The sequence below is a fragment of the Myripristis murdjan genome, chromosome 16 (assembly GCF_902150065.1).
Source record: "Myripristis murdjan chromosome 16, fMyrMur1.1, whole genome shotgun sequence".
In the NCBI taxonomy this organism is placed as follows: Eukaryota; Metazoa; Chordata; class Actinopteri; order Holocentriformes; family Holocentridae; genus Myripristis; species Myripristis murdjan.
In genome coordinates, this window is record NC_043995.1 from 21706396 (window position 1) to 21721094 (window position 14699).

The following is a 14699-nucleotide window of genomic DNA, read 5'->3' on the forward strand; positions in this document are numbered from 1 at the left end:
AGTGAGTCACTCCAGCGCGTGCTCTTGTCCCCCTGAAGCCACGCTTCTCCTTCGACTCCTTAACGTCCTCTGCTCCTTTTCTTTGCTCTATCCGCACATCATCTTCTATTAGTTCCACTTCAATTGAGAGAAATGGGCTTGGAATCGGCTCTCGGTGTACACTGTGAGCAACAGGGTGCAACAACAAAAACTTCATTATTTGCGCACATGAAAAATCGTTTAACTACGCTGGCTTAGTAGCCTAAGTCAGCAGAAACTTGGTAAATATAATTTTGTTTTTCTTGTTCAGTGTGAATATTCTGAGCCCATCCCTTTGCTGACGTCCATCACAGTGCTGAAAACACATTGTTGTTGCTGTAAACAGGGCAGTTTCTCTACCTCTGTTGCAACATCTTATACGGGTTAATTATTCAGGTGTTTTCCATTCAGCTCGAGCTCAGGTGCAGCAGACAGGTACTGCCAGCTCCTCTCAATTGGTGTCAAATGAGAGAAATCATTCCTGAAATGTGGTTAACCCATTAACATATGAATATGTGTAGCGAAACCAGTTCAGCATTGTCCTTTGCTTGCTGGGCCAATTTGTTTTGTGCTGTAATTAGGGCAAGTATGTAGGACTATAGACCTAACTTCCTGGCATAGCAACAGTACAGGTCTTTAGTACTCTACAGTAGCCATAGTTGATTGTGGTGCTGCTGTTCATCACAGCCTATAAACATATTCATTCTCTTTTTACTTATTCATGCAGTGGACCTTTTATGCCCAATTCCATTTTACAGTACACGAAGTGCTCTTTAGGGAAAAAGTGGGGAAAACAAAACAAATGCTTTTGCATATTTATGAACGAGGGAAACGCAGGCTTATCCAGTAGAAGTTAAACACTGCTCATATTTTTCTTTAAGTTATTTTTCAAAGTGACCCTTTGGCCCCCTTTTGGATAATGGTTAAGCCGTGCAGTTATAGTTGTAGCTGCTCAGGGGCTAGACACTGCGTAAACTTTGCACTCCTGCTTTGCATCTCCAGTTTCCCATTACCTCATGACAATAGCGCTGCTATGCTCTATACTTGGTCTGATGGTATATACCTGATTTAATTGAATGCACAATGTTTAGTTTAATAGGACCTTGCTTTGCTGCCAAAATGCAATATTGAGTTTGATGAGTTTTTAATTAAGGTGGCCTAGGTTTCTGTAGTCATCTAAATTGAAGCTTTCAGGTGGGGGGCTAGTTCAAGCCCTGAAATTACACTGTAATATCCAGGTTGTGACGGACCAATATGTGGGTCAGAAAGGCTTGGGCCATTACCATGGAGATGTTTTTATTGAGAGAGGGGTGGGCTTATGGGGAGGGGGTGTCTGCGGCTGTGGCAGCGTTGTCTTTATGGCTGAGTAAGCTGCATGCATGCAGGGGGCGGCTGGCTGGCTGGCTGCCTGAGAAACTGGTGGGCATGCAGGGTCAGGGCTGGGGGAGGGAGTGCCTTCATTTCCCACTCACATAGAAGCCAAATGCTCATTTTCTTTACCTTGATGCAGCATGCGGCAAAGCTAGTTGAGATGCTCTCGACATCTCCTTCAGTTGTTGGGAAACAGGTGGCTTTTTGGGAGTCCGCTGCAGTGCAGAGGTTGTAGTTGAGTCTGCAGAGGGTCGGTTGGAAACCTAAACAGGGAGCAACTGAATCAGACACACACACACCCGCCACCCCCACACCACCACTTGAAGCCCACCCTCCCTCCCGCCATCTCTCACTCCCTCCCCCACCCATCCCGCACAGTACATACAGGGGCCTTGTTCCCTCGTCTTTTATTTTCTGCTATCTCTCATGCTCTCCTATCCAGTGCTTTTGTTTGAGCCATGTTAGTCATTGGCCTATTCAAATGGCCTCCCCCCCCCCCCCCCCCCCCCCCCGTTGCCCGGCCACCCTTCCTTTGCACTCAAGGCCATGCTGTTTATGACAGTGAGTCTCATGTGAAAGCAGAGGAAGAAGAGGCAGACCTACAGGAAAACATGTCAGTTGTAGGTATGAAGTCCAGTGTGGCTGTGGGTTTCCCCTAGAATGTCTTTCTGATACTTTCTGTAGCTTCTTGGCCACAGAGGCATAGGCTTGTGAAAATCAGGGAGATTTTCTAGCTTAACGGTCAACACAGACACACACACATTTACACACATGTATACAGCGAGTGGACAAAATAACAAAAACACCCAACACTTCATCAGATTATCCACTATCTAATAGGGAGTTTAGCCACCCTTAGAACCTCAGAATAGCTCCAGTTCCTCTTGGCAGGCTGTCATCAAGTCCTGAATTGTGTTGAACTGTGGTAATGTTTGTAGTTTCAAGTCTGTAGTTTTGTGTTATTTCTGTATCTGTCGGAAAGCCTCCACTTGCCTTTACTTCCATTTTGCAGAGACGGTTTGTCTGTGTTTGGTGTATGATGTCATGATTTGTCATCTGTCCTCATGGCCATGTTAAATAATTTTGGACTTTTTGGGTGGAAACCCCACTGCATTTCAGGGTCTCTAGATCTCTAGTTAATTTCCTCATGTTGCTTTTAAAAATCCCTTTAAAGCAGACACATACTGCTAATTGGATTTTAACTCCATGTTTGACCTGCGTTGTTGCTTCTGTTCTTGGGATTTCATTTAAGTAGCTCATTAGTTAGTGATTTTTCATGTGGGGTTTCTGTTATCCCCCTCATATGTATACTCGCTGGTGTGGTAATTGTTTGCTTTTTTGCAATCAGGAACTGGATCTCTAATAACTGTAACAATTTCCCCCAGCATACCGAGGCTATGTGAACAGTGTAGCTTTGCCAGGCCTGTGCCATGTCATCATTAGCACAGAAGCAACATTATGCCATGAAGACAAATGTAATGAACAGATCATGAGAGGAGTAGTCTTTTTTTTTCCCCCTCCAGTAAACGAAGGAAAAACCAAGTTCTTAGTATCTCATTAGTCCCTTGGCAATAGAGTGAGGGGTTTGGGGTTTGGTGTAGTTTTGTGTTAATGGCTGTTAGGAGTAGGTCCTATCATTATGTAAATGAGCTGCCCTAGCCCCTCCGCACCGGCCCTGTAAATGTCAGAAGGATTTTTAAAAGGTCAGGTGTGTGTGTGTGCGCGCTCGTGTGTGCGTGTGTGCACGTGTCAGAAAGTCTTACTCTCTTGTTGTGCCTAGATTCATCATTAGCCTTGACACACATCAGCTGACACACAGCCATGAACGCACACACACACACACTCCTACACTCTTAGGGGCCTGCCTGTTTAAATGACAGATCAATAGTCCTTTCTGTATAATCAGTGGTAAGCACTGGTTGATTCAAACATAAAAGTGCATTTGAATTTATGGCCTAATTGAGATGTGCGAGTGATACTAAGTGGATATGTGCCCATGTGGACGCTGTGCAGCAAGTGGAAACAAAATAGTACAGTGACTGAAGTCAAATATTTGTCATTTCAACAAATGAGCCTAATGATCTAGTCTGCTTTTTTGTATTATCACCCTTTTATTTTACCAGGTAAATTACTGAAATGAAATGATCTCAGCCTAGTGGAAATATTTAATGGCTATGTAGAGGTGGAGTACATCTCATCCAGCGTTATACCAACAGCGGATGAAAACCGCTTTAATGGATGTATTGAAAACATTTCAGCTGTAGCCACTTTTCATTAAAAAGAAAAAAACATTTGGCATAGAAGTCATATTGATTAAATAATTCTGGTCCTCAGCGATTCAGCAGCAGTGTTTTAGATATAGAGAAATATTGATGAAGGGGATTCAATGTAATTATCTCGCTCTGTAGACTTCATTACTAGTGGGCTGAAACACAAAGGATACATCATGTTATTGTTGACTTGGCAAATATTATTAGACAGGATGGATGGATCTGGGGAGGTAAGGAGGGTCGATAGGGCCTCGGTTGCTGCATCTTGTTGCATTTTAAGATCTGATATTGGACCTAGAAAGACAATTGAGTCACACATGCACGTACACACACACAGCTGGTGATGAATGAGGGCAGTAACCCGAGGCTGCGCTGTAAGTCAGATGACATTCCAATAATAGGGAATAGCCATCACGCTGCAGTATGAGAGTGCGTGCATGTTACTGTTTCCTTCAGGAAGTGGTGTGTGTCATCCTCATCACCAACCCTGCTATCTTCCACAGACATCAGATGTAAGGCCATCCTTTTTTATCTTTCCCTGCTAATTTAACTGGCTCTCTCTCTTAAAGTACGTAATGATAGTGGTTTTCCTGCAGTGGCACAGCCCAAGCCGACGGCTCCAATGGTGGCTCCGTCTCCATGTCAGACTTTCCCCTGTTGCTCTCTGCCCACATGTACATGCTGGGTGAATGGCGGCCCGCAGTGACCTCACACTGAGAGCACCCCACAGGAATGTTTGTGTTTGGCTCCAAGGGTTGCCAGATTGCTGGAGTCAGTCCCATCTAATCCAAAGGAAAATGAGTAGAAATCCCTCCTCTTGGAAGGGATGCCAAATGTCATTAACATGAATAGGGCGGCTGAAGGGTTTCCAAAAACACAACCATGCAGGGGTCGATGATCTTCCTGGCAGACGTCTTGGGTTAACTGCTATCTGCAACAAATCTGCACAAATAAACGCGCAAACACCCTGGTATATTAGTTCACTGCGAGAGACACGTTCCATTATGTACTCCATACTCCCACATGTTTGTAGATAATGGGGAATTTTAAGGCTGTTTCATTTGCTGAAAGAGGATGCCAGCAGCTTATCGTTTTTATATGAAAAACACCATAAGGTGTGCAGCAAAGTTTTCAGTCAATTAGTCATGCACACGTTCCCACACCATTAGATGGATACCTTCTGCTCAAACTGCATCTCCCTATGTCTAACAAAGCCCAGATGGGATTTAAGGAGGATAGGGCTGCGGGTCAAACCCATTCCAGCCAATTCGCAGAGTGAACGGCAATTCCGATTGAAGACCCACTGAAAAGCAGCCAAACTCTTTAAAATAAAATCCTCTTAATTGACTCGACTTGGAAGACGGGTTTCTCTGACCCCCGTGCAGTAACAGTCGAGGAGGAGGAGCGTGGGAGGAGTAGACTGGTGAAGGGGGAGCGGGGAGGGGGGTGGGGTGTGTGGGAGAATGACGGCATTTTCAAATTCCACACCACAGCATCTTGGCAGAGGGGATAAAGGAGGATTTGGAAAGCTGTGTTAGGGAGTGAACCAGGGAGGCCAAGAATTATCAGCTCATTTGTAATTTAGCCGCACCCCCTTCCCCCACTATTTTTCCTCCCTCCCTCTTTGACATTCATGAGACACATATTTAATAGTGAAAAAAGCCTTCCATTGTGGATGGCAGTGGACCAGTTGGGCCAAACTTTCTCTTTCCTATTGTTGCCTGACCTGTACCCCCTCATTGTTCTCTTCTTTCTTCCGTCTCTCTCCGTCTTTTATTGCTGAAATCGTCTCCACTGTGTGCTCAGCAGATCTGTGTGGAATTAAGCACGGAGGCCCTTGACAGTGTCCTCGACATGTCCCTCCACGCACACAGCAGCTCATTAGCAGTCACCTTAATGTGTCTAAATGTAGTGTGCGAGGTGGAAGGGCAATGGTTTGTGTTATTGATCTGGTATTGACTGGTGGATGATGCAGTGCCCTTATGTGTTATTGAAAACATTTAGGGCCCGCTCTGTCGGCATGACAGCCCCATGAAACATCTCTCTCTCGCCCTCTCTCTCACTCCTAATCTCTCCCTGTGTCCTCTCCAACCCCCCAACCTTTAAAATGTCAAGCCGGTTTCCGTGTTAGTGCCTTTTTTTTTTAATCAATATGTGCTATCTGTTAAATATTACGGCTTGTCTTACCCACTTTCCGTCCCTTATTTGCACACCTATACTTCCCTGTTAACGCACACACACGGAGTCACTGCGTCTTGGTCATGTCTGACTTTGACAAGGTCATGTCAAATTCGCACTTATCAGCGGCAGTGGACAGGCTGGCTAGGGGAGCAAATTGAATTTGGTATGACAGGGCCTTGTCAGGTCTCCGGGAGCGAGATACGGAGTCACGGCTCCCAAAACCTCCTTCATCCAAAGTGCCCTCGGTCCAATCAAGTGTTTTTTTCATGTTCTGCACACTTATCTGAGGCTCAGGCAAAAAAATTACAAGCTGTAATATATATAGAAAACGTAGTCTTACATTGATATCATCTGTGAAATGTGAGATAAAACAAAAATTCACGGGTGCTAGCTGAGATAAAGCACAAACACTTTTATGTATTTCCTGAAGCTACGTCGCGACTGTTCTCGCACCTATCACATAACAAGTAGTGGTGTTCGGCTCAGCCCCACAGTGCTGTCTGGCCACTGATATCCGCATTATCAACTGTGCTTCACTTTCTGGTTTTAAAAATGTGCTGGCATGCTGCGCCAACGCACAAACAAACAATCCTTATGTTGGTGTGTTAGTCCCCAGAGCTTTGAAACAGCAGGGCCATTTAAATTCTCTCTTGTAGCTCCTACCACAATAAGGCAAACTGGAGGCAGCAGGTTTGCTCTGTTATCAGCTCAGTGTTTTGTCAACAGGGTGTGCCAAGTGTTTGTTTGGTGTGGCTCCTCTGGGAACCCGAGTTGTCCCAGCGTGGCGACGTGTTAGTCCCATTCATCTCCTCCGCTGATTAGTCTTGCCCGTTCCGTGGTGCCCCCGCGCCGCCACTCTTCATCTCTCTTTTTCATTTACGACTTCGCCTCTCTCGCTCTGTCTCAATTCATCCCTCCGTTTCCCTCTCGCCCGCTTTCTCTGTTTACGTCCTCTCCTAATGCTCCAACTTCCTCCGCTTGGTAATTTGGTCTTTCTAATTGATCCATCTGCTCGGTAAACTGCTGCCTCGTATACTGTATCCCTCTCTCTGTCTTCGTCTCATCCCTTTCTTTGTTCTCCCTCTCTCTTTTCCTTAGTCATCAATCCCTCGTTCCCCCTCCTGTAATTGGAATGTCTGTGGTGCTCCTCTATCCTCTTACTCTCCCTCTCCCCTTAATCTCTCTCTCCCTCCCCTCCCTTGCCTTCCTCCCCCGTCCCACCGTCCAATTCCCTTGTTGTCTCTTCCACCTATGTCAACCCCAGAGTTTCTCTGTGAGCCCATCCAAACTCCCTATGCCACTTCCCCTCTCCCGCTCTCATTTTCTCCCTCTGTCTCCTCTTGCTCTACTTTTCTCTCATTCCTCCTTAACAGCCCCCGCCCTCCCTACAGACATTTGTATTGCAGGCATCTGTACCTTCCTACCTCCCCTAACGAGGTCTTCTGTTTCTTTTTTCTCCCACACATCAATCATTCTCTCCCTCTCTCTCTCTTTCTACCTCTCTCTCTTCTAATGGCCCACCACAGCTCCTCCTCCCTGCACCCCTGGTGGGCATTTTTTGAAGGTTAAGTTGCAGTGACAGTGCAACGGTGTTTCACCCCGCCCAACCCCTCCCTCCCTCCCTTCCACCTCCAAACATCCTCACCCTCATCTCCTCGCTCTGTCTCACCCAGGCTGCCGAGCGACACTCCCCCACCACCCTTATACGCCACTTCTGCACGCAAGCACATACAGTACGGTACACACAGCGCTGACACACACATTTTTCAGGAATCTTGGGCTGATTTGAGAGCTGAATCACTGATTACACAGAGCAGAAGAAAGGAGAAAAGGGAGGGGGGTTTGACAGAACAAAGTGAAGTGAGGGAGCGAGCTAAGCAGGGAGGTAAGATGGAGAAAGGGAAATGGATGCATGCTTTTTTTTTTCTCTCTCTCTCTCTGTGCAGGGATTGGACATTGTCCAGTCGCCTGCTGCTAGATGCTCTCACCCTTGCCTCCCCCACAAGCCCTGACAAGGCCAGTAATGTGGCTTGACTCATTTAACAAGATATCTCACAGTCAGGTTGGAAACGAGATTACATTTGATGAGTTCATCCCTAAAACGCTTTGTATCCATTTTGGGATAACGTGACCTTCACCCGAAGTTGAGCATCCAATAAATCAAAGATGCCAAGTGTTTTTTTTGCCATCAACGACTTCAGCTCACGGCTCTTTTAACTGTCCTTTAGACTATCACATAGGTTGTTTTTAGTTGCGCGCTATTAATAGTTGCGCAAAGGAGGCGTCACTTTATTTTTAAAGGGTGAAGATCTCGCTGTGAGTTAAAAGGGTTGTTTTCGACCTTGTCACAATCGGCGTTGAAACCGTTTCTCTTTAAACCAACGTACGCGGAGGAACTGAACATTCAACAGCAGCAACCTTGAGAAGTTGTTTTTGTTTAGCTCAGGCAGTCAGCTGGCTGCTGGTCGACAGAATGATACACTTCGCATTACGGCAACAGAGGCCATATTGTTCGCAGGCCAAGCTTTCAGACCCTCCTCCTCCTCCTCTTTCCACCCCCTCGCTCCTCTTTCCCCAATCCAGGTGAGCCAACAGAGACCACTGAAAAAGCCGTCTATTGTCCACCACTGCCCCTCCATCTCACTTTGCCCCCCACCCAACACCTGTATCAATTCACAGACCTGCTTTTGAGCAGAACCCCCTGGAGGGAAAGTGGCTCTGTAAGAAGAGATGATTGGGTAGTGTTCTCTTGGAATGGAGGCTGATTGAGGTTCTCTTTTTTTTTTTTTTTTATTTCTGGCCGTTTGGATTGACCATTGTGTCTCAGTAATACCTTTTGTAGCAGGTTTTCCAAGTATGGGAGTCCCTGGTGCTGCCCTCAAAGTGTGTTTGTGTTGGAGAATGTCGCAGTGTGCGCCCGATGTTTGCCAGCTCCGGGCCCGTACGTGTGTTTGTGTTGCGCGTGTATCATACACACGCTCATTACTTGGCTGCTTGCTGGTTTGGCTTGCTTTGATGGCCTCTTTAGGAAGAGCTGGGGGGAGGGAGAGAGCGATGAGAATATCTCCTGTGCTGACTAGTGCTTGTCACCGAGGCCCCCTGGGTGAGTGCTCCCCTCTCCCTCGGGTTGCTGGGAGCCATCTCCTGATGCCTCCTCCGTTTTTAAAAGCTTTTAAAGGAAACACTTTGCTCCTTGCTCCCGTCCTCCCTCTCTTCCCACTTCCCTGGTCTCTCCACAAGCTCGCGGCTGATTCGTGCACCAGTGATTCATGAATTCATCTCTGGCACGGCACAGTCACTCCAGGGTGAGAGAGAGAGAGTGTGTGTGTGTGTGTGTGTGTGTGTGTGTGTGTGTGTGCGCATGGTCTGAGCGACAGAAGAGGGCTGCAGGCTAGGGGGGAAAGGTAGAAGTGGGAGAAGGAGGGAGGGAGGGAATGCGCCGTGATGCCAGCCGTGATTAGAGCTGTAGCGCTTGCCGTTTAAACACACATTTAAATAGACGCTGCCTGGGGAAGGAGAGGGAGCGAGAGGCGAGGTGGGATGGGGGGTGGGGTGTGAGGGAGGTGTGAGGGAGGAAGAGGAGGTGGTTCCTCTGCTGTGTAAACTAACACAAGCATTCTCAATTGTTCTGGTTTTAAATAGAAGTCCCCCAGGCCCCACCTACCAACTTTCCCTTGTTCATTTGTTCTCGCAGTCTCCATGTCTGTTTGTCTGTTTATCGCTCTTCCCCTCCACTCGCTCCCTCCTCCTGTCTTTTTTTTTTTTTCCCTTTTGACACAGAATTGCTTTATCTGGCATAGATTATTGATGTCGTCCATAGAGGTATTCCTCGCTGCCACCCTCTTCTGTACTCCTTCTCTGCATTCGTCTACATGACTCCCTGTCTTGTGTCCTCTCATTTGGCTGTCATGTCTGTGCCTGCCTGTTCCTCTTCTTGTCTTCCACTTTATTTCTCCTCCTCATTCCTTTCAGATGACTCTCTGTATCTCCTCTTCCCCTCCCTGTCCATAGTGATTTTGGTTCCTGACCTCACTCAGCACTCTCTCCCCCCCGCCTCCTCTTAGTTTTCCAACTGTTTCCTCCCCCCCCGACGCTCCCCTTTTCCCTCTCCGGACCCGACTTGGCCTGCTTGTCTCAGGTTGGAGTGTCCTACTTTGATTTCCTCTCGTCCTATGCTCCTCCTCCTTTCTTCCTTTTGTTTATTTACGCAGAGGGAGATGGAAGCGGGGACGTCAGGATGGACTGATAGATGGAGGGGGGTCACAGGTGACAGGATGTGAGAGATTGATGGGCATCTCTGTCAGTCAAGGGACTACTTAAAGAATTGGCTGGTTTTGTTATTGTAAAAGGTCCCCTGGAACGGAGCTATGCTTGATAACTGTATTTAATGGCTTCTTTCACATTTTCATCTCTGAGTGCACGCACACACACACACACACACACACACACACACACACACACACATATACGATGAACTAACTTTATTTCCATGATGGTGATCTGCAGCTCCTATCATCCCAGAAGTAACCCATTCCTCAGATGTATATTGACATTTCAGAGCATGGAGCCGTTCCGCGGATAGAGCCACTCTGCCGCACCACACGCCTGCCCTTTAAAAGGCTTGTCCCTCGTAGATGACATAATTATATGGTGTCAAAGTGTGACGAGCAGAGCTTAGCTGCATTAGAAGAATTTATATGCACAGCGTAGGAGTGAGCCTGTCCATGATCATCTAATGCTTATGGCCACTTAATCTGCGCTGCTCATCAACATGCCATCAAGGCTAATGTTAAGCTGTCTTTACTCACAATGGTCTGTATCGGTGCTCATAATCAGCGTCCGACTTGGTGTGTTTATTTTGCAAGCACAGTGAAGACACTTTAAATTTGACTTGACTTGGTCCGCTGATTGCCGCCATGTCGATGATTTCACCGCGCACCTCTTCGGTATTTGGGTCAAAAACTAATACTGGTGGAAATGTAGGCATACAATCTTAAAGTTCATTCACAGCACTGTCAAAGATGTACTGTCAGACAGACAAATCTTTTTAGTCATGGTCAATATAAATTCACCTGGTAGCAATATTGACATTATGTAACAGCAGTAGTGAATGCACTCTTATTGACGTTCATAATGAGTCTATGTCGGTCGAGTTTGACAAAATTGCAGTTTTCTGGGGCTGAATGAAACGTTAAAAAATGCAATTATTTTAACAGATAATGGGATTGTGGTATGATTCACAGTTTTAGTGGGAATGAGAATTTTTGCATTACAATTTTCATTTTCGCCCAAAAAAAAAAAAAAGTATTAAATGTGATTTTTGCTGGGGCCAAACAAACATGTTTTCTAAAGTCTGGAGGATACAATTTGTAGGCCGGAGCATCTCTGTAGCACCATAATACTACATGTATTTATTTACATTTATAGTGGTATTTTGTGACAGGTTTTACTTAAAATTGCTCTTGACCCTGTTGTGATTTCGATAACATTTCGATGAGCCGTCCAGCCCCACCTCTCGCTAAGATGGACGCCGTGATTTAACCTCACAAGCACTCTCTTGTTTTCATAATGTGTAGCAAACAGTTTAGATAAAGTGTTTGCTGTAGCGACAGTGGGAGGGAGGTAGGGGCAGCCATGCACTACACGCAGCAGCTGTTAGTTAATTATCTATGCCATGTCAGTACACATGTTTTAGAAGTATTGCTGTCTAGACTTTGTTTTCAAAATGTAACTCAGCAATCCATATCACAATGGACGCTGGGGATGAGCAATATCGACTGAGGCATGTGTACGATAAAGTGGAAAACATCCTGTTCGAGTGAAATACCACGTCGAGGTCTTGCTGACAGATCGGAAGCACGGGTCAGTCTACGCCAAATCATTATATCACCTAGCAGTCGACAAACCCTGCTCTATCTAAATCTTTAATGACAGAAGGGACAGGAGAAACGGGGTAGCAGAGACCACGTGAAAAAAAGTAGGGATGCAGCGGGATGAGAGGGGGGGAAGAGGCGAGTGCAGGCCACGCTGTTGGAGGTAAATGTGTCTTGGCAGTAGCTAAAGGGAGAAAAGGGAGAAAAAGAGTGAGAGCACGACGGCGAGAGAGAGAAGCCTGTTACTGAACCATCAGTGGCGGTAATGAGACACAGGTGCAGCCTGTGGAACCATATAGCCTGTCAGGGAGTGGAGGAGAGGAAACGAGAGAAGAGTTAATGCAACATTTCACTCTGATAGAACATTATCACTTATTAGCATGCACAGCCCCATAGGAGTTCTTGAACAATCACCCACAAACATTAAGCTACCCTGGGGATGATGCGTCGCTACTCCGAGTGCCCAGGCGCTGTCTCACTCTCCATTTGTTTACATACGTTGTGCGAGCCTCGTGTTAAAAATCATACCTCTGTTACATTTATTAAAAAAAAAAAAAATAGAAGAAGAAGAAGCTGACCCGAGGCCTCGTCATAAGATTAATTTCCTTTCTTATGCCTGTAGTTGGTATAAATGTCTAATCCCTTTTGTGCTGTGTATTCCAATGTAATGATCACGCAGCTCTCTAACAGCATGGTCAAAATTTTGCTGGTAATTTGCAAGTCTGGGCGCATTAAAAGCATTTTTATCATGCTCTGTGTGGCCATAGTTCATCTTGTATTGAAAATGTGATTTTTTTTTTTTACAAATGTATGCAAATGAACATGGAGTTAGGAAAAGGCCGGAGCTCTGCAAAAAAAAGCTCTGGCAACCAGTGTCAGTTATTATGAACTTTTTTATATGGGTATGCTTGCTAAAAAAAAAAAAACAGAAAATATTCTATTAAATTTAAACGTTGCTTCCACATTAATTAGCTGGAAAAAATATGCAGTGAGAGAAGGGAAGGGTGAGATGCGGGAGGCAGGAATGTAAGGTGACAGATTGAGAGAGAGAGAGGAAAAGAGGTTGATCGTTAAAAGAGGAAAGGGCACAAGCTGCAGAGGAAGAGGAGGTGTTGAGATTCTGTCAGAGGTATAGATTCAGAGGTGTGTGTGTGTGTGTATGAGGATGTGAGCAGATGATACACACCCACTGCCGCAGGCTAGGCGAGGCGAGGCGAGGCGAGGCGCCTATAGTCGCTGCCATCCTTGTTTGTCTGAGCCAAGTTCAAGAGCAGTCAACTCGAGAACCAGATGGAGAGCTTAGGAATGCCCACAGTACACAAGTGTGTGTGTGTGTGTGTGTGTGCGGGTGTGCATATTGTAGACTGAGAGACAGAGAGCAGGTGCGCAGCAAGTGCATGTGGGTGCACGACTTGTTTGAGCATCGGACATCAGAGAGAATAAGAGAACGGCCTTTGTAATCCGTCCATACTGAGTGAGTAAATATTGTGGAAGGGCCTGCTGTGTCGGCTGATTGTTCTTTTAGGCAGCAGGGGTGACGAAGGAGGAAGGGAAGATGAGAGGAAAGGAGCCGGAGAGCGAAGGAGCGCCATGACCCAGCAGCTACATTTATCCCGCCGTGCAGAGATGTGAGCACAATTTGAGCTTTGTCCCGAGCCTTGCCTAACTTTGCTTTGGAGATGGCTGCGAGACCTCAGAGAGACGCTAGCATAAACTGCTTTGCTCCTTCCCCTTCATTTGCTGCCAAATGACATTGCTTACTCCGCTATGGGGTCGCCCTCGCTGCCAGCGGCTGCCACCATGAATGAACAATGTGCACTTCTCCCGGTCCCTGCTTCTCCTCAGGGCGCCGCCGCACAGGCCCAAAGTGGACACTATAGGACGCGAAACTAGGTGTAAGATGATACTCACGCTGAGGCGGGTGTGTGTGCTGTGGCTTGTATCCGCCATGGGAACATGGTGTGAGCAAGGATAAACATATGAAACACACATACGCACACACACACACACACCAATACAAACACACTTGCTGCAGAGTGACCTCTCACCGCCCCCCTAAGTGCAGTATGTTTTTTTTTTGTTGTTGTTAGTTCTCTGCTATTGTGTCAGGACAGCGCAGCTCCAGTAGGGGGCGAGGGATAAGAGGGGTCATTCATTCATCTCACATACACAACCACGCACAGACACACACACACACACACACACCTCCCCCACAGGCCTTTCATCTTTACTCTCACAGGCTTCTCTTGTTCTGTCAGTCTCGGTGAAGAGAAAGAGAAGGGAGGGAGGAAGGAAGTAAAGGAGGGAGGGTGTGTGTGTGTGTGTGTGTGTGTGTGTGTGTGTGTGTGTGTGTGTGTGTGTTTGGGGGGGGGATTAGGGAGGAGGAGGAGGAAAAAGCCAACAAGTGATTCTAGATTCCTGCACCCTGCAAAACCACCTACGACCACCCCGTCCCCTGTATTTGGGAGTAACAGGTTGCTGAAGCTGTTGAGCAAGGCTGTCTCCATCTCCTGTTTTACCACCCTTCATCTCTTTAAAGTGCCACACCAGCGATTTTTCATCTCGAGCGTAACACCTACAAAATGTATAAACTTAAACTCCCAAAGCGAGTAGTCATATTTCAGACCTCCGATATAATTTGTCCTACCTTTTTACCCAGCCACTGGACTCCATTCATTCCACTGCGATATAAAAACGAACCTTCAGAGACTTCAAACTATCGTCACCAGCATTTGATCGCTGTAATAAAGTCATCCACATTAGTTTTCCCTAAAAGCAGCGGTATAGTTTTGATGATTTGAAATTGGGCGGAGTGAAACGGTCTCCCCTGCCGGAAAAGTAGTTCCCGGGGAATGTGCTTTACACAGCGAATTGTGTCCTGTGGTTTGTGAACGACAACAATCGAGTTAGCCAGAGGAGCGGAACATTAAATAAGGCGGGTGTTTCAAGCAAAACAAGCAAAAAAAAAAAAAAAAAAAAATCGAAT

The 14699-nt window shown here is 46.4% G+C and overlaps 1 protein-coding gene across 3 annotated transcripts in view; it reads left to right on the top strand.

The window, feature by feature from the left end:
- The window catches only part of LOC115374223 (poliovirus receptor homolog), a 77603-nt gene that overhangs the window by 909 nt on the left and 61995 nt on the right, over nucleotides 1-14699 (top strand). The gene's annotated exons all lie outside the window — the stretch shown is intronic.